The sequence below is a fragment of the Somniosus microcephalus genome, chromosome 5 (genome assembly GCF_052327205.1).
Source record: "Somniosus microcephalus isolate GS21.2 chromosome 5, FLI_Smic_1.0, whole genome shotgun sequence".
Taxonomy (NCBI): Eukaryota; Metazoa; Chordata; class Chondrichthyes; order Squaliformes; family Somniosidae; genus Somniosus; species Somniosus microcephalus.
The window spans coordinates 242,800,938-242,818,565 of record NC_140991.1 but is presented as its reverse complement, the minus strand read 5'-3'; positions in this window follow the sequence as shown (position 1 = coordinate 242,818,565).

The window sequence follows — 17,628 nt, the reverse complement described above, 5'->3', positions numbered from 1 at the left end:
TTCCTAGTGATGGGCACTCCCGTTCCTAGTGATGGGCACTCCCGTTCCTAGTGATGGGCACTCCCGTTCCTAGTGATGGGCACTCCCGTTCCTAGTGATGGGCACTCCCGTTCCGAGTGATGGGCACTCCCGTTCCGAGTGATGGGCACTCCCGTTCCGAGTGATGGGCACTCCCGTTCCGAGTGATGGGCACTCCCGTTCCGAGTGATGGGCACTCCCGTTCCTAGTGATGGGCACTCCCGTTCCTAGTGATGGGCACTCCCGTTCCTAGTGACGGGCACTCCCGTTCCTAGTGACGGGCACTCCCGTTCCTAGTGACGGGCACTCCCGTTCCTAGTGACGGGCACTCCCGTTCCTAGTGACGGGCACTCCCGTTCCTAGTGACAGGCACTCCCATTCCTAGTGATAGCCTTCCCCATTCCTAGTGATAGGCAGTCCTATTCCTAGTGACAGGCACTCCCATTCCTAGTGACAGGCACTCCCATTCCTAGTGACAGGCACTCCCATTCCTAGTGATAGGCACTCCCATCCCTAGTGTTAAATTCTCCCATTCCTAGTGACAGGCACTCCCATTCCTAGTGACAGGCACTCCCATTCCTAGTGACAGGCACTCCCATTCCTAGTGACAGGCACTCCCATTCCTAGTGACAGGCACTCCCATTCCTAGTGACAGGCACTCCCATTCCTAGTGACAGGCACTCCCATTCCTAGTGACAGGCACTCCCATTCCTAGTGACAGGCACTCCCATTCCTAGTGACAGGCACTCCCATTCCTAGTGACAGGCACTCCCATTCCTAGTGACAGGCACTCCCATTCCTAGTGACAGGCACTCCCATTCCTAGTGACAGGCACTCCCATTCCTAGTGACAGGCACTCCCATTCCTAGTGACAGGCACTCCCATTCCTAGTGACAGGCACTCCCATTCCTAGTGACAGGCGCTCCCATTCCTAGTGACAGGCGCTCCCATTCCTAGTGACAGGCGCTCCCATTCCTAGTGACAGGCGCTCCCATTCCTAGTGACAGGCGCTCCCGTTCCTAGTGACAGGCGCTCCCGTTCCTAGTGACAGGCGCTCCCGTTCCTAGTGACAGGCGCTCCCGTTCCTAGTGACAGGCACTCTCGTTCCTAGTGACAGGCACTCTCGTTCCTAGTGATAGGCACTCTCGTTCCTAGTGATAGGCACTCCCGTTCCTAGTGATAGGCACTCCCGTTCCTAGTGATAGGCACTCCCGTACCTAGTGATAGGCTCTCCCGTTCCTAGTGATAGGAACTCCCATTCCTAGTGATAGGCACTCCCATTCCTAGTGATAGGCACTCCCATTCCTAGTGATAGGCACTCCCATTCATAGTGATAGGCACTCCCATTCATAGTGATAGGCACTCCCATTCATAGTGATAGGCACTCCCATTCATAGTGATAGGCACTCCCATTCATAGTGATAGGCACTCCCATTCATAGTGATAGGCACTCCCATTCCAAGGGATAGGCCTTCCCATTCCTAGTGATAGGCACTCCCATTCCTAGTGATAGGCACTCCCATTCCTAGTGATAGGCACTCCCATTCATAGTGATAGGCACTCCCATTCATAGTGATAGGCACTCCCATTCATAGTGATAGGCACTCCCATTCCAAGGGATAGGCCTTCCCATTCCTAGTGATAGGCACTCCCATTCCTAGTGATAGGCACTCCCATTCCTAGTGATAGGCACTCCCTTTCCTAGTGATAGGCACTCCCATTCCTAGTGATAGGCACTCCCATTCCTAGTGATAGGCACTCCCATTCCTAGCGATAGGCACTCCCATTCCTAGCGATAGGCACTCCCATTCCTAGCGATAGGCACTCCCATTCCTAGCGATAGGCACTCCCATTCCTAGCGATAGGCACTCCCATTCCTAGCGATAGGCACTCCCATTCCTAGCGATAGGCACTCCCATTCCTAGCGATAGGCACTCCCATTCCTAGCGATAGGCACTCCCATTCCTAGCGATAGGCACTCCCATTCCTAGCGATAGGCACTCCCATTCCTAGCGATAGGCACTCCCATTCCTAGCGATAGGCACTCCCATTCCTAGTGATAGGCACTCCCATTCCTAGTGATAGGCACTCCCATTCCTAGTGATAGGCACTCCCATTCCTAGTGATAGGCACTCCCATTCCTAGTGATAGGCACTCCCATTCATAGTGATAGGCACTCCCATTCATAGTGATAGGCACTCCCATTCATAGTGATAGGCACTCCCATTCATAGTGATAGGCACTCCCATTCATAGTGATAGGCACTCCCATTCATAGTGATAGGCACTCCCATTCATAGTGATAGGCACTCCCATTCCAAGGGATAGGCCTTCCCATTCCTAGTGATAGGCACTCCCATTCCTAGTGATAGGCACTCCCATTCCTAGTGATAGGCACTCCCATTCCTAGTGATAGGCACTCCCATTCCTAGTGATAGGCACTCCCATTCATAGTGATAGGCACTCCCATTCCAAGGGATAGGCCTTCCCATTCCTAGTGATAGGCACTCCCATTCCTAGTGATAAGCACTCCCTTTCCTAGTGATAGGCACTCCCTTTCCTAGTGATAGGCACTCCCATTCCTAGTGATAGGCACTCCCATTCCTAGTGATAGGCACTCCCATTCCTAGTGATAGGCACTCCCATTCCTAGTGATAGCCTTCCCCATTCCTAGTGATAGGCACTCCCATTCCTAGTGATAGGCACTCCCATTCCTAGTGATAGGCACTCCCATTCATAGTGATAGGCACTCCCATTCATAGTGATAGGCACTCCCATTCATAGTGATAGGCACTCCCATTCATAGTGATAGGCACTCCCATTCATAGTGATAGGCACTCCCATTCATAGTGATAGGCACTCCCATTCATAGTGATAGGCACTCCCATTCATAGTGATAGGCACTCCCATTCCAAGGGATAGGCCTTCCCATTCCTAGTGATAGGCACTCCCATTCCTAGTGATAGGCACTCCCATTCCGAGTGATAGGCACTCCCATTCCTAGTGATAGGCACTCCCATTCCTAGTGATAGGCACTCCCATTCATAGTGATAGGCACTCCCATTCCAAGGGATAGGCCTTCCCATTCCTAGTGATAGGCACTCCCATTCCTAGTGATAAGCACTCCCTTTCCTAGTGATAGGCACTCCCTTTCCTAGTGATAGGCACTCCCATTCCTAGTGATAGGCACTCCCATTCCTAGTGATAGGCACTCCCATTCCTAGTGATAGGCACTCCCATTCCTAGTGATAGGCACTCCCATTCCTAGTATTAAGCACTCCCATTCCTAGTGCTAAATTCTCCCATTCCTAGTGATAGGCACTTCCATTCCTAGTGATAGGTACTCCTCTTCCTAGTGATAGGCACTCCCATTCCTAGTGATAGGCACTCCCATTCCTAGTGATAGGCACTCCCATTCCTAGTGATAGGCACTCCCATTCCTAGTGATAGGCACTCCCATTCCTAGTGATAGGCACTCCCATTCCTAGTGATAGGCACTCCCATTCCTAGTGATAGGCACTCCCATTCCTAGTGAAAGGCACTCCCATTCCTAGTGATAGGCACTGCCATTCCTAGTGATAGGCACTCCCATTCCTAAAGTTAAGCACTCCTATTCCTAGTGATGGGCACTCCCATTCCTAGTGTTAAATTCTCCCATTCCTAGTGATAGGCACTTCCATTCCTAGTGATAGGCACTCCTATTCCTAGTGATAGGCACTCCTATTCCTAGTGATAGGCACTCCCATTCCTAGTGATAGGCACTCCCATTCCTAGTGATAGGCCTTCCCAGCTTTTTTTTTCTCACAGACACCCCACACTGCAGATAGAGGCCATTTCGGCCCATCGAGCCTGCACCGACACATATCCCACCCGATCCCCGTAATCCCTACACCAACACATATCCCACCCTATCCCTGTAACCCCACGTATTTAATCCCCCTAGCACTAAGGGTCAATTTTATCATAGCCAATCAACCTAACCCGCACATCTTTGGACTGTGGGAGGAAACCGGAGCACCCGGAGGAAACCCACGCAAACACGGGGAGAATGTGCAAACTCCACACAGACAGTCACCCGAGGCCGGATTCGAACCCGGGCCCCTGGCGCTGTGAGGCAACAGTGCTAACCACTATGCCACAGTTCTAGTGACAGGCACTCCCATTCCTAGTGATAGGACCTCCCATTCCTAGTGATAGGCACTCCCATTCCTAGTGATAGGCACTCCCATTCCTAGTGATAGGCACTCCCATTCCTAGTGATAGGCACTCCCATTCCTAGTGATAGGCACTCCCATTCCTAGTGATAGGCACTCCCATTCCAAGTGATAGGCACTCCCATTCCTAGTGATAGACTTTCCCATTCCTAGTGATAGGCACTCCCATTCCTAGTGATAGGCACTCCCATTCCTAGTGATAGGCACTCCCATTCCTAGTGATAGGCACTCCCATTCCTAGTGATAGGCACTCCCATTCCTAGTGATAGGCACTCCCATTCCTAGTGATAGGCACTCCCATTCCAAGTGATAAGCACTCCCATTCCTAGTGATAGACTTTCCCATTCCTAGTGATAGGCACTCCCATTCCTAGTGATAGGCACTCCCATTCCTAGTGAAAGGCACTCCCATTCCTAGTGATAGGCACTCGAATTCCTAGTGATAAGCACTCCCATTCCTAGTGATAGCCTTCCCCATTCCTAGTGATAGGCAGTCCTATTCCTAGTGACAGGCACTCCTGTTACTAGTGTTAAGCACTCCCGTTCCTAGTGTTAAGCACTCCCGTTCCTAGTGATGGGCACTTCCATTCCTAGTGATAGCCTTCCCCATTCCTAGTGATAGGCAGTCCTATTCCTAGTGACAGGCACTCCCATTCCTAGTGACAGGCATTCCCATTCCTAGTGACAGGACCTCCCATTCCTAGTGACAGGCACTCCCATTCCTAGTGACAGGCACTCCCATTCCTAGTGATAGGCACTCCCATCCCTAGTGTTAAATTCTCCCATTCCTAGTGATAGGCACTTCCATTCCAAGTGCTAGGCAGTCCCATTCCTAGTGATAGGCACTCCCATTCCTAGTGATAGGAACTCCCATTCCTAGTGATAGGCACTCCCATTCCTAGTGATAGGCACTCCCATTCATAGTGATAGGCACTCCCATTCATAGTGATAGGCACTCCCATTCATAGTGATAGGCACTCCCATTCATAGTGATAGGCACTCCCATTCATAGTGATAGGCACTCCCATTCATAGTGATAGGCACTCCCATTCATAGTGATAGGCACTCCCATTCATAGTGATAGGCACTCCCATTCATAGTGATAGGCACTCCCATTCATAGTGATAGGCACTCCCATTCATAGTGATAGGCACTCCCATTCATAGTGATAGGCACTCCCATTCATAGTGATAGGCACTCCCATTCATAGTGATAGGCACTCCCATTCATAGTGATAGGCACTCCCATTCCAAGGGATAGGCCTTCCCATTCCTAGTGATAGGCACTCCCATTCCTAGTGATAGGCACTCCCATTCCTAGTGATAGGCACTCCCATTCCTAGTGATAGGCACTCCCATTCCTAGTGATAGCCTTCCCCGTTCCTAGTGATGGGCACTCCCGTTCCTAGTGATGGGCACTCCCGTTCCTAGTGATGGGCACTCCCGTTCCTAGTGATGGGCACTCCCGTTCCTAGTGATGGGCACTCCCGTTCCTAGTGATGGGCACTCCCGTTCCTAGTGATGGGCACTCCCGTTCCTAGTGATGGGCACTCCCGTTCCTAGTGATGGGCACTCCCGTTCCTAGTGATGGGCACTCCCGTTCCTAGTGATGGGCACTCCCGTTCCTAGTGATGGGCACTCCCGTTCCTAGTGATGGGCACTCCCGTTCCTAGTGATGGGCACTCCCGTTCCTAGTGATGGGCACTCCCGTTCCTAGTGATGGGCACTCCCGTTCCTAGTGATGGGCACTCCCGTTCCAAGTGATGGGCACTCCCGTTCCTAGTGATGGGCACTCCCGTTCCTAGTGATAGACACTCTTGTTCCTAGTGTTAAGTACTCCCATTCCTAGTGATTGGCACTTCCATTCCTAGTGATACGCACTCCCATTCCTTGTGATAGGCACTCCCATTCCTAGTGAAAGCCTTCCCCATTCCTAGTGATAGGCAGTCCTATTCCTAGTGACAGGCACTCCCATTCCTAGTGACAGGCACTCCCATTCCTAGTGACAGGCATTCCCATTCCTAGTGACAGGCATTCCCATTCCTAGTGATAGGACCTCCCATTCCTAGTGATAGGCACTCCCATTCCTAGTGATAGGCACTCCCATCCCTAGTGTTAAATTCTCCCATCCCTAGTGTTAAATTCTCCCATTCCTAGTGATAGGCACTTCCATTCCTAGTGATAGGCAGTCCCATTCCTAGTGACAGGCACTCCCATTCCTAGTGACAGGCACTCCCATTCCTAGTGACAGGCACTCCCATTCCTAGTGACAGGCACTCCCATTCCTAGTGACAGGCACTCCCATTCCTAGTGACAGGCACTCCCATTCCTAGTGACAGGCACTCCCATTCCTAGTGACAGGCACTCCCATTCCTAGTGACAGGCACTCCCATTCCTAGTGATAAGCACTCCCATTCCTAGTGATAGGCTTTCCCATTCATAGTGATAGGCACTCCCATTCCTAGTGATAGGCGCTCCCATTCCTAGTGATAGGCACTCCCATTCCTAGTGATAGGCACTCCCATTCCTAGTGTTAAGCACTCCTGTACCTAGTGATAGGCTCTCCCGTTCCTAGTGATAGGAACTCCCATTCCTAGTGATAGGCACTCCCATTCCTAGTGATAGGCACTCCCATTCATAGTGATAGGCACTCCCATTCATAGTGATAGGCACTCCCATTCATAGTGATAGGCACTCCCATTCATAGTGATAGGCACTCCCATTCATAGTGATAGGCACTCCCATTCATAGTGATAGGCACTCCCATTCATAGTGATAGGCACTCCCATTCATAGTGATAGGCACTCCCATTCATAGTGATAGGCACTCCCATTCATAGTGATAGGCACTCCCATTCCAAGGGATAGGCCTTCCCATTCCTAGTGATAGGCACTCCCATTCCTAGTGATAGGCACTCCCATTCCAAGGGATAGGCCTTCCCATTCCTAGTGATAGGCACTCCCATTCCTAGTGATAGGCACTCCCTTTCCTAGTGATAGGCACTCCCTTTCCTAGTGATAGGCACTCCCATTCCTAGTGATAGGCACTCCCATTCCAAGTGATAGGCACTCCCTTTCCTAGTGATAGGCACTCCCTTTCCTAGTGATAGGCACTCCCATTCCTAGTGATAGGCACTCCCATTCCTAGTGATAGGCACTCCCATTCCAAGGGATAGGCCTTCCCATTCCTAGTGATAGGCACTCCCTTTCCTAGTGATAGGCACTCCCTTTCCTAGTGATAGGCACTCCCATTCCTAGTGATAGGCACTCCCATTCCTAGTGATAGGCACTCCCATTCCTAGTGATAGCCTTCCCCATTCCTAGTGATAGGCACTCCCATTCCTAGTGATAGGCATGCCCTTTCCTAGTGATAGGCACTCCCTTTCCTAGTGATAGGCACTCCCTTTCCTAGTGATAGGCACTCCCATTCCTAGTGATAGGCACTCCCATTCCTAGTGATAGGCACTCCCATTCCTAGTGATAGGCACTCCCATTCCTAGTGATAGGCACTCCCATTCCTAGTGATAGGCACTCCCATTCCTAGTGAAAGACACTCCCATTCCTAGTGATAGGCACTCCCATTCCTAGTGATAGGCACTCCCATTCCTAGTGATAGGCACTGCCATTCTAGTGATAGGCACTGCCATTCCTAAAGTTAAGCACTACTATTCCTAGTGATAGGCACTCCCTTTCCTAGTGATAGGCACTCCCATTCCTAGTGATAGGCACTCCCATTCCTAGTGATAGGCACTGCCATTCTAGTGATAGGCACTGCCATTCCTAAAGTTAAGCACTACTATTCCTAGTGATAGAGCCAGGCCTGGTTGGTAACCTGGAGGGGTGACCATCAGGGAAGACCAGGTGCAGAAGGTCACGGAAGGAGCCCCGAGGAGGGGCGGTTGGTGAGAAGGTCACGGAAGGAGCCCCGGGAGGGGCGGCTGGTGAGCAGGCCCGGGCGTTGGGTTGAAGATTGTCGGACAGGAGGAATGGTGGAAATGGAATGGCGGCGCGCACAGACACAGCGGCTTTGCTTCTCCCAGGACGGTGCTATTTACGTTTAATGTTAATGTTATTTGTACTGGACTCATGGGAGCTTGCAAGATCACATTTCGTTGTACAATGACAATAAAGTTGAATTATTATTATTATTATTAAAGCTAGTCTGCACTATTTAAATGGGCAGATGCTGGAGGTCGTTCTACAAGCGAATATGACATGAGAAAGAGTGAAGAATGGCTGACCAAGATAGAGAGCGGGCATCCAGGGATCCTACACTGGAGGTCTTGCTGCAGGAGGTGGAAAGGAGGAGCGATGTCCTATATCCTTAGGGGGTGCAGAAAGCACTCCAGACACACAATGAGAAGGCAATGGGAACAGATAGCCACATAGGTCAATGCCAGGAGTATAGCCCCAAGGACCTGGATGCAGTGCCGCAAGAAGCTTAATGATCTCACACGAGTGGTCAGGTCAGTGAATGCATCTTCAAATGCCATATCCTACCAACTACACGACTAGCCTTAACCACTGCTCAATTCACCACACGCCCATCACTCACCTACCAACAACCTCTATCAGTTAGGACTCATAGCTAACATTCATATGCTTCACCTCATCCTCACACCCACATCTCACATCTTGTACACACTGCCAGCTATTCAACCATGACAGCTACATCAACCAAACATATTGCAGGACACTCTGACACATTTCCCTCTCTCTTGCAGGAGAAGGTGGTGCATAACCGGAGGCAGCAGGAACTAACTAACCCCCATGGAACAGGCGGTGCTGGCCATTATGGGAAGGGCCATAGCTGAGGCTGTGGCCACTGACCAGGGCTGAATCCATTGAAGATGGCGGTATCCTCATACCTAATCGTCCTTCTCACATCCCACTTCTCCCCCATCCTTAACTCTTTTCTGACTTACAAGCTGCAGATGGTGTAAGCACGCACTTCTTACTTTCTCCTCTACCCTCACCATAACCCAACCCCTGTCCCTTTTTCATTTCAGATACACAAGCACTGCAACCTGTCCAGGCAGTGGTGGGAGAGCAGGAAGACAGTGAAGATGAAGACACATCGTCACTCGATTTCACACTCGCAGCCACTAGCTCAGATAATCAAACTGCACATAATTTAGAGGACAGCATAGAGGAGGGATGTGCATGTGGTGAGAGAGCGAGCACAAATGCGGTGCAGCCAGGGCGGGGGAAAGGAGAGCGCAGGTGCCAGCTCACCGGAGAACAAGGTCGCACACTAGTTCTGCTGCAGAGGACTCAGATGAGACCTTCGAAGCGCCAGGCAACAGAAAAAAGCTGATGGGTGTACAAACCGAAATACTTGGGTTATTCGGAAGCCTGCCAGAAAGCCTGCATTCAATGTCAAGGAGCCCATCCTTTCCAGCATGGAATCGGTGGCCAACTCCATCAATACAGTTGTGGAACCAACCATGATGCAGCGTTTGATGCCCGATGTCTCAGCTTCCATTGCAGCACAAGCAACAGCCACCCAACATTGGAGTGCTGCAGTGGAAGCTCAGACTGCTGCTAACATGGCTCTGGATACCAGTGTTCAAAGGGGCTTCCAGATTGTCACAGTAGTCCTAACATAAGAACATAAGAAATAGTAGCAGGAGTAGGCCATTTGGCCCTTCGAGCCTGCTCCGCCATTCAAAAAGATCACAGCTGATCTTCTACCTCATCTCCACTTTCCTGCACTATCCCCATATCCTTTGATTCCCTTAATATTCAAAAATCTATCATAGAAACATAGAAGACTAGCTGGAGTGCCCGGCGGTGCCAGGGCTTTTTCATGGGCATGTTGTTGTTGGAAGAGAGAGAGAGAGCGACTGGGGGGGGGGAAGAGAGAGAGCGACTGGGGGGAGAGGGGGAGGGGGGGAAAAGGGGGGAAGAGAAGGGGGGAGGGGGAGAAAAGGGGGAGAGAAGGGGGAGGGGGAGAGAAATAGAGGGAGGGGAGGGGGGGAGAGAAGGGGGAGGGGAGAGAAGGGGGGAGGGGGGGAGAGAAGGGGGGGGGAGGAGAGAGAGACACAGAGGGAAGGAGAGACACAGAGGGAAGGAGAGGGCGAGTGGCCCGCGGGCGCAAATGGAGCAAAGCCCCGGGAACAGGCGTGAGCCGGCTTGAGGCTGTGAGAGACGGCCAGGCCCGGTTGCCGGGGTAACCCTTCCCCCCCCTTCCGAGCCCCGGCCGCCCCGCCCCGCACTCCCGAGCCCCGGCCACCCCGCCCCGCACTCCTGAGCCCCCCCCCTGCTCTCCCGAGAGCCCCGCCACCCCACCCGAGCCGGCTTCAAGACTGCCGAGCGGGGAAGAGAGAGACACACCGCATCTCACCTGCTGGCTTCCCGCGCTCTGGGTCTTACAAAAACGGGGAAAGGTAGGAAAAAGAATCAGGTAAGAGAAAATATTTACAAATGAATTAACTTTTTTTTTTAAAACAATTTAATAAAAGCAATTTTTTTTTGCTGGAAATGTAGCTTTGAAAAGAAACACGCAGAAAGTGGGAAAAAGAAATGAACAGCTTGGAATCAAGATGGCGGCCACGCACCTCGGTTCAGAAGGATAAGGCCTGCCCACACACGCACCGATTGGTCAACCGTCATGTCACTGAAGTGTAGGATTGGTCAATCGTCCTGTCACTCGACTCTAGGAGGGCCCGCCCGCACGTGCGACGAACCCACCCCCACGACGCAGCGATTGGTCGAACGTCGGGTCGCTCGACCGTACGATTGGTCGAACTCGACGTCACTCGATGCTAATGAGCGGATAATGAGCGGAATTTTGAATGTTTTTTGGATACCGCGGGCGCAATTTTTGTCTCACCAAAACGTAAATACGCTTATGACCGTTCTGGAATTGTAAGCTTTCTTTTGATGTAACGCATATGTAGGTACGCTTTATAGCTTGAGAGTGTATAGCCAGACAGACAGAAGGACAGACAGACAGACCGCTTTTATATATAGACTAGCTGGAGTGCCCGGCGGTGCCGAGGCTTTTTCGAGGACATGTTGTGGGGGGAGAGAGAGTGAGCGACTGTGGGGGTGGGGGAAGAGAGCGAGCGACTGTGGGGGGGGGGGAAGAGAGCGAGCGACTGTGGGGGGGGAAGAGAGCGAGCGACTGTGGGGGGGTGAAGAGAGCGAGCGACTGTGGGGGGGAAGAGAGCGAGCGACTGTGGGGGGGAAGAGAGCGAGGGAGGGGGGGGGAGGGGGGAGGAGAGCGAGGGAGGGGGGGAGGAGAGCGAGGGGGGGCGAGGGAGAGAGGGGGACGAGGGAGAGAGGGGGGACGAGGGAGAGAGGGGGGGCGAGGGAGAGAGGGGGGGCGAGGGAGAGGGGGGGGCGAGGGAGAGAGGGGGGGCGAGGGAGAGGGGGGGCGAGGGAGAGGCCAGGGAGAGAGGGGGGGGCCAGGGAGAGGGGGGGCGAAGGAGAGAGGGGGGGCGAAGGAGAGAGGGGGGCGAGGGAGAGGGAGGGGGGGCGGGGGGGAGGGAGGAGGGCGAGGGAGAGGGGGGGTGAGGGAGAGGGGGGCGAGGGAGAGGGGGGCGAGGGAGAGGGGGGGAGGGAGAGGGGGAGCGAGGGAGAGGGGGGGAAGAGAGCGAGGGAGAGAGGGGGGGAGGAGAGTGAGGGAGAGAGGGGGGGCGAGGGAGAGAGGGGGGCGAGGGAGAGAGGGGGGGCGAGGGAGAGAGGGGGGGCGAGGGAGCGAGGGGGGCGAGGGAGCGAGGGGGGCGAGGGAGAGAGGGGGGGCGAGGGAGAGAGGGGGGGCGAGGGAGAGAGGGGGGGCGAGGGAGAGAGGGGGGGCGAGGGAGAGAGGGGGGGCGAGGGAGAGAGGGGGGTGAGGGAGAGAGGTGGGCGAGGGAGAGAGGGGGGGCGAGGGAGAGAGGGGGGGCGAGGGAGGGGGGGGGGCGAGGGAGAGGGGGGGGGGCGAGGGAGAGGGGGGGGCGAGGGAGAGGGGGGGCGAGGGAGAGGGGGGGCGAGGGAGAGGGGGGGGCGAGGGAGAGGGGGGCGAGGGGCGAGGGAGAGGGGGGCGAGGGAGAGGGGGGCGAGGGAGAGGGGGGGCGAGGGAGAGGGGGGGCGAGGGAGAGGGGGGGCGAGGGAGAGGGGGGGGTGAGGGAGAGGGAGGGAGGGAGAGGGAGAGGGTGGGGGCGCGAGGGGGCGCCGGGGAGGTTGGGGGGGGGAAGAGAGAGAGAGAGAGAGAGAGAGAGAGAGAGAGAGAGAGAAGGGGGGGAGAGAGTGAGAAGGGGGGGAGAGAGTAAGAAGGAGGGGGGAGGAGGAGGAGGGAGAGTGGGAGGAGGGGAGGAGTGTTTTGAGGGGGTCAGCGAAAGAGCAAAAAAAAATTTTTTCAAAAACGGGTGTTAAGAAGATGGGAGGCCATCTTGAAAGTTTTAAAATGTTTTTTAAAAGCTGCCACGGAGAAGGAACGCGCATTCTTGCTGAAAACACCAAAAGTTATTTTTTTTTAAACGGCTGTTAAGAAGATGGGACACCATCTTCATTGTGTTTTAACGTTTTAGACATTGTGTTTTTACGTTTTACACATTAAAAAAAAAATTGCTCCTAACAAAACAACAGAAATTTCACTCACTTCTCAATGCTCCAAGTGACTCATGTGTACTCAGGCCAGTGTCCGTCTCTTTGTTGATGAGAGAAGGCTAAGCTAATGTATTTATAGTCTCTGAAGGATTAGGCCCCACCCAGACAATAAACACACAGAAGGTGAGAATAAAGATGGCGGCCACTCACCTCAGTTCAGAACGATAAGCCCCGCCCACACACGCACTGATTGGTCGATCGTCATGTCACCGAAGCATAGGATTGGTCAATCGTCCTGTCAATCGACTCTAGGAGGGCCCGGCTGCACATGCGACGAACCCGCCCCCGCCACGCATTGATTGGTCAACCATCGGGTTGGTCGACCGTACGATTGGTCGACCTCAATGTCACTCTACGGTAATGAGTGGATAATGAGCGGAATGTTGAAGGTTTTTCGGATACCGCGGGCGCGATTTTTGTCTGGCCGAAACGTAAATACGCTTACCATCGTTTTGGAACGGTGACCTTTCTTTCGACGTAACGCATGCGTAGGTACGCTCTGTAACTTTCGAGCGCATAGCCGGACAGACGCACACCCGAGGACAGACAGAAGGACAGACAGAAGGACAGACAGAAGGACAGACAGAAGGACAGACAGAAGGGCAGACAGATCGACTCCTTTATATATATAGATAGACTAGCTGAAGTGCCCGGCGGTGCCGAGGCTTTTTCGAGGGCATGTTGTTGTTGGAAGAGAGAGAGAGAGAGAGAGAGCGACTGGGGTGGGGGGGAGAGAGAGAGAGAGAGAGAGAGAGAGAGAGAGAGAGAGAGAGAGCGCGCGCGACTGGGGGGGGAAGAGGGAGAGCGACTGGGGGGTAGAGGGAGAGCGACTGGGGGGAAGAGAGAGAGAGACTGGGGGGAAGAGAGAGAGAGACTGGGGGAAGAGAGGGCGGGTGGGGGGAAGAGAGGGGGGAAGGGAGGGTGGGGGGGGAAGGGGAAAGGGAGGGTGGGGGGGAAAGGGAGGGAAGGGAGGACGGGGGGGAGGGCAGGGGGGGAAGGGGAAGGGAGGGGGGGAAGGGAGGGGGGGAAGGAAGGGGGGGAGGGGAGAGGGGAAGGGGGGGAGGGAGGGCGGGGAGGGGAGGGGAGGGAGGAAGGGAGGGCTTGAGGCTGAGACGGCCACGACCGGTTGCCGGGGTAACCCTGCCGCGCCGCCCCGCACCACACTCCCGAGAGCCCCGCTCTCCGAGCCCCGCACTCCCGAGAGCCCCGCTCTCGAAGCCCCAGCCGCCCCGCCCCGCACTCCCGAGAGGCCGCTCTCCGAGCCCCGCACTCCCGAGAGCCCCGCTCTCGAAGCCCCAGCCGCCCCGCCCCACACTCCAGAGAGCCCCGCTCTCCGAGCCCCGCCCCCCCGGCCGAGAGCCCCGCTCTCCGAGCCCCGCCCCCCCGGCCGAGAGCCCCGCTCTCCGAGCCCCGCCCCCCCGGCCGAGAGCCCCGCTCTCCAAGCCCCAGCTGCCCCGCCCCGCACTCCCGAGAGCCCCGCTCACCAAGGCCGAGATCCGCACTCTCGAGAGCCCCGCCCGAGCCGAGCGCGGAACCGAGAGACGCCGCGTCTCACCTGCTCCTGCTGCGCGCGCACCCTGACCCTCGTGGCTGACGCCGTTGCCCCGGGTAACGTGACACGGGTGGGGGGGGGGGGGGGTGAGGAGCTTAGCAGAAGCCCAATTACCTAGCTCGGGCCTGGCTGGGCAAGAAAGGCCCAGGCTTTCAGGCCTAAGAAAAAAACGGGGAAAGGTAGGAAAAAGAATCTTCAGGTTAGAGAAAATATTTACAAATGAGTGATTTTTTTAAAAACAATTTAATAAATTCAATTTTATTTTGCTGGAAATGTATATTTGAAAAGAAAGACGCAGAAAGCAGGAAAAAGAATGGAAGCAAGATGGCGGCTACTCACCTCGGTTCAAAACGATAAGGCCCGCCCACACACGCACCGATTGGTCCACCTTCAGGTGACCAAAGCGTAGGATTGGTCAATTGTCCCGTCACTCGACCGTAGGAGGGCCCGGCCGCACGCGGCAGCAAGCCGGCGTACGATTGGTCGACCTCGAGGTCACTCTGTCGCTAATGGGCGGATAGTGAGATGCTAATGAGCGGAATGTTGAAGGTTTTTCGGATACCGCGGGCGCAATTTTTGTCCGGCCAAAACGTAAATACGCTTAAGACCGTTTTGGAACGGTAAGCTTTCTTTCGAAGTAACGCACGCGTAGGTACGCTCTATAACTTTCGAGCGCATAGCCACCCAGACGCACACGTGCAGACAGACAGAAGGACAGAAGGACAGACAGATCGACCGATTTATATATATAAGATAGATAGATAGATAGGAGCAGGAGTAGGCCATTCGGCCCTTCGAGCCTGCTCCGCCATTCAATGAGATCATGGCTGATCATCCAAATTCAGTACCCTGTCCCTGCCTTCTCCCCATATCCCTTGATCCCTTTAGCCTCAAGAAATTTATCCAACTCTTTCTTGAATATATTTAATGAACTGGCCTCCACCGCCCTCTGTGGCAGAGAATTCCACAGGTTCACCACTCTCTGGGTGAAGAAATTCCTCCTCATTTCTGTCCTAAATGGCTTACCCCTTATCCTTAGACTAGACCCCTGGTTCTGGACTCCCCAGCCATCAGAAACATCCTTCCTGCATCTAGTCTGTCCAGACCTGACAGAATTATATAGGTTTCGATGAGATCCCCTCTAAATCTTCTAAACTCCAGTGAGTATAAGCCCAATCGACACAATCTCTCCTCATACGTCATTCTTGCCATCCCAGGTATCAGCCTGGTGACTCTTCGCTGCACTCCCTCCATGGCAAGAACGTCCTTCCTCAGGTAAGGTGACCAAAACTGCACACAATACTCAAGGTGTGGTCTCACCAAGGCCCTGTACAACTGCAGCAAGACATCCTTGTTCCTGTACTCGAACCCTCTTGCTACGAAGGCCAACATACCATTTGCCTTCTTAACCGCCTGCTGCACCTGCATGCTTACCTTCAGCGACTGGTGCACAAAGACACCCAGGTCTCTTTGCACTTCCCCTTCTCCCAATCTATTGCCATTTAAATAATAATCTGCCTTCCTGTTTTTGCCACCAAAGTGGATAACCTCACATTTATCCACATTATAGTGCATTTGCCATGTTTCTGCCCAATCACCCAAACTATCCAAATCGTACTGGAGTTTCACGACATCCTCCTCACAGCTTACCCTCCCACCCAGCTTTGTAGCTTTGTGTCATCTGCAAATTTGGAGATATTACATCCAATTCCCTCGTCCAGATCATTAATATATATTGTGAACAGCTGGGGTCCTAGGACCGATCCTTGCGGCACCCCACTAGTCACTGCCTGCCACTCGGAAAATGACCCGTTTATTCCAACTCTTTGCTTTCTGTCCGCCAACCAGTTCTCTATCCAAGTCAATACCTTGCCCCCAATCCCATGTGCCTTAATTTTGCATGCTAATCTCTTATGTGGGACCTTATCGAAAGCCTTCTGAAATTCCAAATACACCACATCCACTGGTTCTCCCTTATCTATTTAACCAGTTACATCCTCAAAAAATTCCAGTAGATTAGTCAAGCATGATTTACCTTTTGTAAATCCATTTTGACTTTGTACGATCCTGTCACTGCTTTCCAAGTGCTCTGCTATTACATCTTTTATAATAGGCTCTAGCATTTTCCCCACTACCGATGTCAGGCTTACCGGTCTATAATTCCCCGCTCTTTCTCTACCACCTTTTTTGAATAGTGGGGTAACATTAGCTACCCTCCAATTCATGGGTACCGTTCCAGAGTCTATCGAGTTCTGGAAGATGACCAGCAATGCATCTACTATCTCTAGGGCCACTTCCTTAAGTACCCTGGGATGTAGACCATCAGGCCCTGGGGATTTATCAGCCTTCAGTCCCATCAATTTTCCTAACACCATTTCCCTACAAATACTGATTTCTTTCAGTTCTTCCCTTTCATCAGACCCTATGTTCCCCGGCATCTCTGGGAGGTTATTTGTGTCCTCCTTTGAGAAGACAGAACCAAAGTATGTATTTAGTTGGTCTGCCATTTCCTTGTTTCCCATTATAAATTCCCCTGATTCTGACTGTAAGGGACCTACGCTTGACTTCACCAATCTTTTTCTCTTCACATGTCTATAAAAGCTTTTACAGTCAGTTTTTATGTTCCCTGCAAGCTTACTCTCATATTCTATTTTCCCCTTCTTAATTAATCCCTTTGTCCTCCTTTGTTGACTCCTAAACTGCTCCCAATCCTCAGGATTATTGCTTTTTCTAGCCAATTTATATGTGCTCTCCTTGGATCTTATGCTATCCCTAATTTCCCTTGTTAGCCACGGTTGAGTCACCTTTTTTATTTTATTTTTAAGCCAAACTGGGATGAACAAATTCTGTAGCTCATCCATTCGGTCTTTGAATATTTGCCATTGCCTATCCATCGTCAACCCTTTGAGTGCCATTCCCAAATCAATCCTACCCAACTCACTCCTCAGACCATCGTAGTTTCCTTTATTTAAATTGAGGACCCTTGTCTCTGACTCAACTACTTCATTCTCCATCTTAATGAAGAATGTGATCATATTATGATCGCTCTGACCCAAGGGGCCTCGTACAACAAGATTGCTAATTAATCCTTTCTCGTTACATAATACCCAGTCTAAGATGGCCTGATCTCTGGTTGGTTCCTCGACATATTGGTCCAGGAAACCATCCCATAAACACTCCAGGAATTCCTCCTCCACAGTATTATTACTAATTTGGTTGGCCCAATCTATATGTAGATTAAAGTCACCCATGA